Raw genomic sequence first — 8,825 nt, 5'->3', positions numbered from 1 at the left:
ATATACACACATACACTATGCATATACATACACATGTGTACATTTACATATACACACATACACTATGCATATACATACACACATGCGCACACAAAGGTTCTAGAGAAGATTGTAAAATTCATACACCAAAGGATGAAAGAGCCCTTAGACACATCTCCCCATCTGGTATATAACCAATCGAAAGAAAGTTTAGTGCAAATAAGAAATTCATTGTTAAATTATAGGTTTGATAAATGTTTTCTTTGTTTATATGTTAAGACCTGTAACTTAAAAATCAAAACTACAAATGTGTATATACTTGAGAAAATAAAAAGAAATTCTTTACAGTATGTCTTATACAATACATGACAAATTCCCAACGTTATTCCTAAGTAGGAAAAATTAAAGAGGTGGGAGAATTTATTTTTGGATCAGACATTTTAAGTTAATTCTTTTCAGTACTATTCATGTCAACTATTTAATCAGCAAATAGGTTTGCTGTATCAAAAATTCACATACCCCTACATACCACAGTCTAAATTAGCACAAACCCAAGTCAGGAAGTAAGATCAATCAACATTTTTTATACCTTTTGTAGAGTTAAAAGGGTTGATTTTTTTTTTTTGAGGTGGTAAAATAAGAAATACACGGAAGTAAATCTGGTATATAAGACCTAACTTTCAATAAGGACGTTATAGTTGCTAAAATATGTATAAATCATATGGATAAAATCAGAGATAAAATAAATTTTGACCCCTTTAATACTTGTAACATTCACATTCAATTTTAAAAGATTTAGTTATTATTTTTATTTTATGTGTTTTACCTGCATGCTGTACTACTTGTGTACTACTTGTGTGCATGGTGGACATGGATCTCAGGCAAGGGTATAAGATGTCCTGGAATTGCAGTTACAGACTTTTGTGAGGTACACGTAGAAACCAGGACCTTCACAGGAGGAATAATTGCTTTTATCTAAAGTGTTGCTTCAGCCCTGAAACAGTCTTAACATCATATATTGATATTTCATCATAAAAATATTCATAATATTACTAGATTCACGTACTGAGTATCAGTGAGCAAGTATTATTACTGTCTTGGTCACCCTATTGTCCAGTGTAAGCAAGTTTAGGAATGAGCAAATGCAGATTCAAGGAGCCTCCACTGTGTTTGTAAGGTCTGTGTACACATGGCCTATGCAAGATAGGATTTGCAGTGCTGCTGGACTGTGTGCCACCAAAAAAAAAGGGACTTTTATATTTGTCGCCTCCATTAGCAAGGATTTTTACCAGTGCCAATTGGCACTGTCTGTCCTTGAAGTCGCTTGTTTCTCCACACATGATTGAAAGGTCTCATGCACCTCCCTCCTACAGCCTACTGGAATGACCTTTGTCCTTACTATACTTTTCTCAGAGCTCCTAAAATTATTATTCTGGATTATGGAGTACAAAAATTAACCACAATACATTAAAAAAAATCTAACCTACCTGAGCAGTTTGAAACATCCTTGCTTTGGTGAGAAGACTTCCCTTTAAAGCAATTGTGTCCCTTGCATATGGAGAAGGACCAGCATGTTTTTCTTTGTGAGTTTTCTTCCTAGCTATTCAATTATCCTACAATTATATATGATTTTATGCTTTATATTTTATGAATTGAATCATGTTGGGTTTATTTAAAAAATGCCTTTGTTCTTGTTCAAATGTATTCTAGGCTTTCTTTACTGATAGAGGCAGGTCACTTATTTGCAAGACGATGCTTATGTGCCAATTTCTTTTTGTCACTTTGACTATATATCTAACAGAAAAAAAAAACCCTAAGGAAGTAATTAACTGTAGTTGTAGAATGTCAGGTTATGTTTGTAAGGCTCGGTGTATTTCAGCCAACATCATAAAGGCAGGACAGTATTAAGTCAGTCCACTTAACGGTTGGTCAGGAAATGGAAGGGCATGGTGATGCTCAATGGGCTTCCCCACCTTGCCCTTTTACGTCCACCCACAGCTCCTGCTTGTGCAGCGAGACCACCTCACTCTGACGGGGGCTTCCTTCTCATTTAATCTTCTCCAGAAATACCTTCACATACACATGCGAAGAGGTATGCTTCAGTCTCCTGGATGGCTACAGACAAGTGCAAGTAGTCAATGAAAATGCAGCATCAAAATGTACTTCACTGTTACCCATAAACAAGTAAACCACTGAACATTTTGCTAATGATGGATATTTTATTGTTTTTTAGTTTCAATTATTGTGAATCACGCAACAATAAAGGATACTAAACACTTGAAGTAAAGTATGTTCCAGATGTTTAATCAGTATTTACGTCAACAATTCAAAGCATATACATTGTACTGAGGGCTTCATTTGTGTTTGTTCCTGGAGTGGACTAAGCAAATCAGAAAACAATCTCAATGCCTCTCTTTCCTGTGTAAAGTGATCCCATTACTGGAGAAGCCAATATAAAATCCTGTTACGAAGAGGCACAGGTGTCACTATTGTGGATGCCATATATAGGCCCTCGAAATCTGGGAAGGGAGCTTGGTTCTCTTTCACCTTGAAGGTGCTGTTCGTAGGCTGAGGTGGATTTACACTGGTGATTTCCAAACTGACTTCTTGGTGGAGGGAAACATGGAACCATATTTCTCACCCCATAGTCACATAATGGCAAATGGCAGAATACTTCTTGTGCTTTACATAAAAGCATGAAACATTTTCTGAAAAAATGTTCCATCCTCTGGTGCATATTATATATAAACCTCCACCTGAAGTCTGGTAGCTTGATTTCCTGCCCCTGTGTGTTCTGCCTACTTCATACACTAGGTTTCCAAAAGAATATCTCTTCTCATGTCCTAGGAACATAGTCTTTTATTCTTCTGGAGTCGCCAAAGCTAGCAGCCTTCAGTATCAGCTTGTCCAAAGATCATTTTCAAGCATAACGCAAGTCATATTCAGACCCAGAGAAACAAGCCAAATATGAAGTTCCTTTATCAGTATGGGTATCTGGAAGTGCAAAAACACTTTATACCTCAGAATGTTTAACATTAAAGAACCCACTGAGGAATAAGGTCCCTAAAACTTACCTTATTAAGAACTCTAAAATAAGCTAAGGGGAACAGAGACCTTCAAACAAGAAGCAGGTCTCTGTGCCCTTTGTCCCGTGGGAAGACAATGTCCTGGATGCTTTGGTCCAGAGAGACATTGGCTGCCTTTTTCACCGCTCATTGCTAAACAAGCATTCTTGAAAAGATAACACGCAGAACAAATGCACTCAGTGCTCTGCTGCCAAGGATGGAGATACACTGGGGACATGAAGAGAATTGTCTCCCAAAGGCCTTTGATGTACTTGCTACTTCAAGCACAGCTGGTCTGATCTCTTTGGGAACACTCTGAAGGTATCATTACCATATATATTTCCCAAGGTATCTGAGAGTTGCTCCCAGCAGAGACCCAGGTTCTGTTAAGGGATTAGAGAAGAAAAAAATGAATGAAAATTGGAGTTTTGATATAGAAGTCAAGGTTTTTGTGGAGGTAAGAGACACTGCTCCCCAGTTCATATACTTGACTCTGTCTGTCTACAGACATCACATAATATTGTTAGAGTACACATCTTGTTCTTAGGAGGCATTTCTCTGTGACTTGTTTCCATGGAAGAGTGTACTTTGGCTGGCACCAGGATTTTACCACATATCATACTTACCCATTTGTCTTATGACTGCTTAATATTGTGTCCTGAAATTCATGGTATAAGTGTCCTGGTGAATAGGACAGAAGTGACTATTAACTGATTTTCCAAGCTATATAAGCAGTTGGTTTGTCTCCAGCCCTTGCACTGCATGATCTTTCTAACGCTAGGTATCACAACCATTTCTGCACCCTTTTCTTTTCTACTCATTAATAAAAGAAACTGTAATTTCTCTATCATTTGACATGGAAACTTCATTCATATCTCCGCTTGCCATGATGATCTATAAGGGTTGTGTTGGGCAATCCTTTTAGCAGCACAGCCAATTCTATGTCTGGAAAGAGCAGCCCTACATCAGGAAAGTGTCACTTCTCCAACTTTATGCTACATCCCTTAGGATCATTGCTTTCAGCATCTGTGTTATATAACTCCCCCATGCCTGTATGGATACAGAGCGTAGGTTCTGCATGGCTCCACAATGTAAGATTGTTTTCCTCTCCTGGCAGTTTCCATATTCCCTTGATGGGCAAGATTATGATTTAATCATTGCTGCTTTGTTGTTTGTTCAGGAAACATAAGAAAATAAGACCTGATGTCCTTTATGTCAAAGCTGGGCATCATATTCAAACATGGGGCAAATAATAGGCTTTCACACAGAGAATAAATGAATTTTCTAGTATAGAACTGTCAGAGAGAACCTTTAATGTGAGAATGTATCATCTCATAAGCCTCCTTTTTTCTTTCATGGGTAACTCCTTTCATTATTTATTTTCATAATTGAGAAATCAACTCTTTTATTCTTGTGGTTGTCACATATAGCCCAGATCCATTGTTTTTCCTAATGTTGGTGGGAGCTACCAAAGACTTACAGTTATCCTTTGATCAGTGGTGAATCTCCTTCAGTATTTTGTGTCTTTCTCTAAGATATAAATTACCCCAGAATAAGACATTATATTCCATAGCCTTTCTGATTGCCACTGTTTTTGAATACTACTAGCTCATTCATTTAGGTTAACTTCAGGTCAACACCTATGATGGTTGAAAACATTTGCTTTCATTCCATTCATAAAATCTCTCTGTAGCTGTCTAGCAAGCCCCACTCTCCTTCTCTTCTTACAGAAACACATTCTTTAACAAATCACCTTGGACACAAACGATTATCTCAGATGTTTGTATAATCTTACCTAAATCAATGACACAAACATTGCATCATTTTCTTAACACACTGAACAAAAGTGTGTGTGTGTGTGTGTGTATGAGAGAGAGACTTTTTAATCTGTTGTTCTACCTAATACCTAAGTCACATTCTTTCACAACTGCTAAGCAAACAAAATGGAAGCTCTGTAAAGAGCTTTCATTTAACAGTAAAAAAAAAATATTCTAGAGCTATTTGCAATGTAGGAAAACTAACAAAGTGTATTCCACTGTATATCGTCATTTGAACCAAAACTATCACCACAGAATTCAGCACTTGAGTATTCTTTTTCTAGTAGGTAAGACCGTTTGGGAGGTCTTAAAAGAGTGCCCTGCTGTAGGAAGAACGTAGGTAGAGAAGTTCTTTGAGCCCTCAAAAGCCTTGCAGCATTCTCCTTCCCCCTTTCTCAGCTTTGTGTTTATTGCAAAGTTTGTGAGCTTTTCATATCCTGCTTCAGATACCATGACTGCTTCTTGTAGTCTCTTGTAGACTGATTCTTCATGGACTCTCACCCTCTAGAATCTTAAGCCCAAATAAACTCTCTCTTTGTCTATGTTTTTCTAGTCATGGTGTCTTATCACAGCAATGGAAAGTGACTAACTCACTCTCCAAAAACGACTTGCCACAAATCACCATTTTGATACTTTTTTAAAAAAAAATAGTATAGACAAAAATCATTAATTTTGTTCTATGTTAATCAAATCTTATATATTATAAAACACTGGCCTTTGAAAACATGAAAAAAGAAAGGAAGGAAGAAACAGAAAACTAAAACAAGCAAGCAGGAGCCAGTCCTCAGCAAGGCGCACTGACAGGAAAATGTCACATTGATGAACAGAGTGTTCACAGTAAGCAGCAGGGTTATTTCCGTTATACAATGATAATTCAGTTTAGACCTTTAATTTAAATGTAGAATTTGTATGACTTTACCATATGGTAACCTTAATAGACTATTTAACTAAGCATCTCAAAAAATTCAAGCCTATTCAAATAGGATTTTCTATATGTCCATCCCATAAGCCTTTGATGTACTGTCTGCAATGCATAGTAACAGGTATCTTCAAACATGGTGTCATCATGAAGGAAAACTAATTATGAGGATAGCCAATGTTCCTGCACTACTGTCCAATAAGAAGAGCTCCATCACTCATCAGTTTTTATAATTCACTTTTGATTCTGGTAGCTTTTTTGGTGGTCATTGATGTAAAATAATCAATTGAGTTAGGAATCTGTATAAAGGCATGTAAATTTGGGGAAGAAAAGGTCACCGCAGCCTTTATGCTAAGGTTGGCAATTGGTTCAACTAAAAGAAAATCAACAAAATGTGAACTTATAGGAAAGCAGTTCAAGTGTGAAAATGTGATTCCTTAAATTCATTGTTATTGAGACAAATGTGTGTAACTTCTAAGAATATAAACCTGCAGAGATGGGCAAATGACCTCAGAAGAAAGGTAGGGATGCTCTCCCAGATCTCCTTAGGCCTGATAATTCTCTAAACAATGCCAAAAAAAGAAAAAGCAGTCCCAGAAAGTTAAGGTTTATTGCAGTGAGAAGGCACATAGGAAAATTGATTGTGGGGAAGAACATGGCCACAATCCATAAGAACCAAGAACAGGTTCCTACCTAGTTGAACTATGCTGCACCAAGGCACATCCGATTCTGTAGTACCCAAGCATTTATACTTAGGGTCTATTCAAACAAAGCTGCAGCTCCCAATGGACTAAGCTCAGATACTCACATCCCTTCCCCAATATGGGCAAAGCATGCATTGAAAAAAAATAAACAAGAATAAAAAGGAAAAACAATCATCATCAGTGTAAATGTGCACTTCCAGATGGGTCTACATCGCCATGGCTTTGGGCCCTTAAAATAATTTATCAGGATTAATCTACCACTCAGAAGTCATCTCCCAAGAGTTCATCTAAGGCCACATCTCTTTGTAAAATTTCCAGTGTTGTAGAACCAGGATTGGCTAAATGGATTTTTTTTCCTGCCCAACTAACTTTGGGAAAAACATGCTTACAAAAATATTATTTAAATAAAAAACAAGATTTAAAGAAATCAGTTAAATTTGCAAGTTACTCCATTTTCTATTATCATGGACATGATTTACAGTATTCTCATGTCCAGAAAATGTGTGTATGCATGAATTTGTATGGATCTGCTTATACACACACACACATACACACACAAACACTCATATGTGTGTATATACATATATATGAATACATAATATCACAGTTAAACAAACTCTAAAAATAAATATTTGTAAGATCAACCTAGGTAGGTGTGTTGTATAGATATTTTCTTTATACAAAAATAATCCCTGCTGGGTAAAAAAGAAAGAATGAAGTAGATAACAGAATTTACGGGAGCCTTGAGACCTCCTCCCCAAGGTTACAAAATAGTTAAAGAATCCTGGTGGAGTCATGTGTGATTCTCAGAGGAATTTCTTATGTGTTACATTCAGGCTTCCCTTGAGTCACACATGCTCCTGATAAATCACTGAGATAACTTTTCTGTTCACCAAGTTAAACTTAGGTGATATCACTTCTTCGGGCTGTCTTTAGTGTCCTAGGTGGGGCAAACAAATGTTTGCTCGTGTCCCTCCAGGAAAAGGATGGCAATAGTAGATAGGTTGGAAAAGCCGTTGAGATTTTTCCTATTTGGATATGATAAAACTTTGGAGAACTATGCGCTATCACATTCCATCACTTCTATCATGTCCACTCCACGTCATCACATCTGGTCCTCAGTCCTTAGAGCTTTGTAATACAGGATGGTGTGTCTGTGCTTAGCGAGCTGACACACTGTGCCTAGGAGGAGCTTGAGGAAAAGTGCTTGACGCCAGCTTGGTTGACTCCATGATGCTCCATTCTCAGCTAAACCCTCCTCCTGGTCTTCATTTTTCTGACCATCAGAAATGAACAACACAAAAGCAATTGTTACTGAGAATGACTATTTTTTCTTAATGGAAAAAAAAGTTAAGTCTTGGTGCCAGTAAGTGATGTATACATATTCTTTTTTTTAAAAAAAAAATTTATTGATTTATTATGTATACAATATTCTGTCTTTGTGTATGTGTGAAGGCCAGAAGAGGGCACCAGACCCCATTACAGATGGTTGTGAGCCACCATGTGGTTGCTGGGAATTGAACTCAGGACCTTTGGAAGAACAGGCAATGCTCTTAACCTCTGAGCCATCTCTCCAGCCCCTGTATACATATTTTTAAACTTCAAATTAAAACTGGATTTAATAAACATGACAATTGGGCAAAACCAAAATTCTAGGTAGTAAATCTGTAAGCTTAGAAAGTACTCTGAAATAGACTACCTCTCAAAACACATTGTTACTGAGTGGTGAGAGAACAGAAACCTTCCATCTGTTCTCTTTGCTGAACAGAAAACAGGACTTTACTATGTCCCCAGACCCAAGTCCCCTCCTTCAGAAGCTCACAGAAAGTGGAACCAGAGAATTGTGGGAGCATCCACATGGTGATCTGAACACAAGGTCACTGGACACAGGCATGCACAGACTGCACAGTCCTAAGAGAACTCTGCCTGCCATAGAGATTTTTCAACTGCACACGAAAACTCCAGTTCTTCCACTGTTCCCAAGCCTCAGAAAAGGAAATCCACTGCTGAGATGTACAGTCTCCAAGCACAGCTGGACAACCCTGTGAGATGAGGGTATTGGTGTGAGTGGAACAGGCCAGGAACGTCACACATTGCTGCCTGAATCCCACTTGGAAATGCAACCCTTTGAAAAAGATGGCCAGAAGGAAGCTTTGAAACAGGTTTCTCTGGAATAAAAGTTTTGAATTCCTGAGATATAAATATCTGTTCATCTACCACCAGAGACAATCCCAAAAAATTCCCTGGACTCCTAGACTAAAGTATACATACTCATTTCATCAAGAAAGACTTTTTTCCCTGTTTTCTTTCTTTCTTTTTTTAAATAATCATTTCATCATTT

This window comes from Microtus ochrogaster, chromosome 18 (genome assembly GCF_000317375.1).
Source record: "Microtus ochrogaster isolate Prairie Vole_2 chromosome 18, MicOch1.0, whole genome shotgun sequence".
Classification (NCBI taxonomy): Eukaryota; Metazoa; Chordata; class Mammalia; order Rodentia; family Cricetidae; genus Microtus; species Microtus ochrogaster.
The sequence above is the reverse complement of the archived record's forward strand: the minus strand, read 5'-3'. Positions refer to the sequence as shown.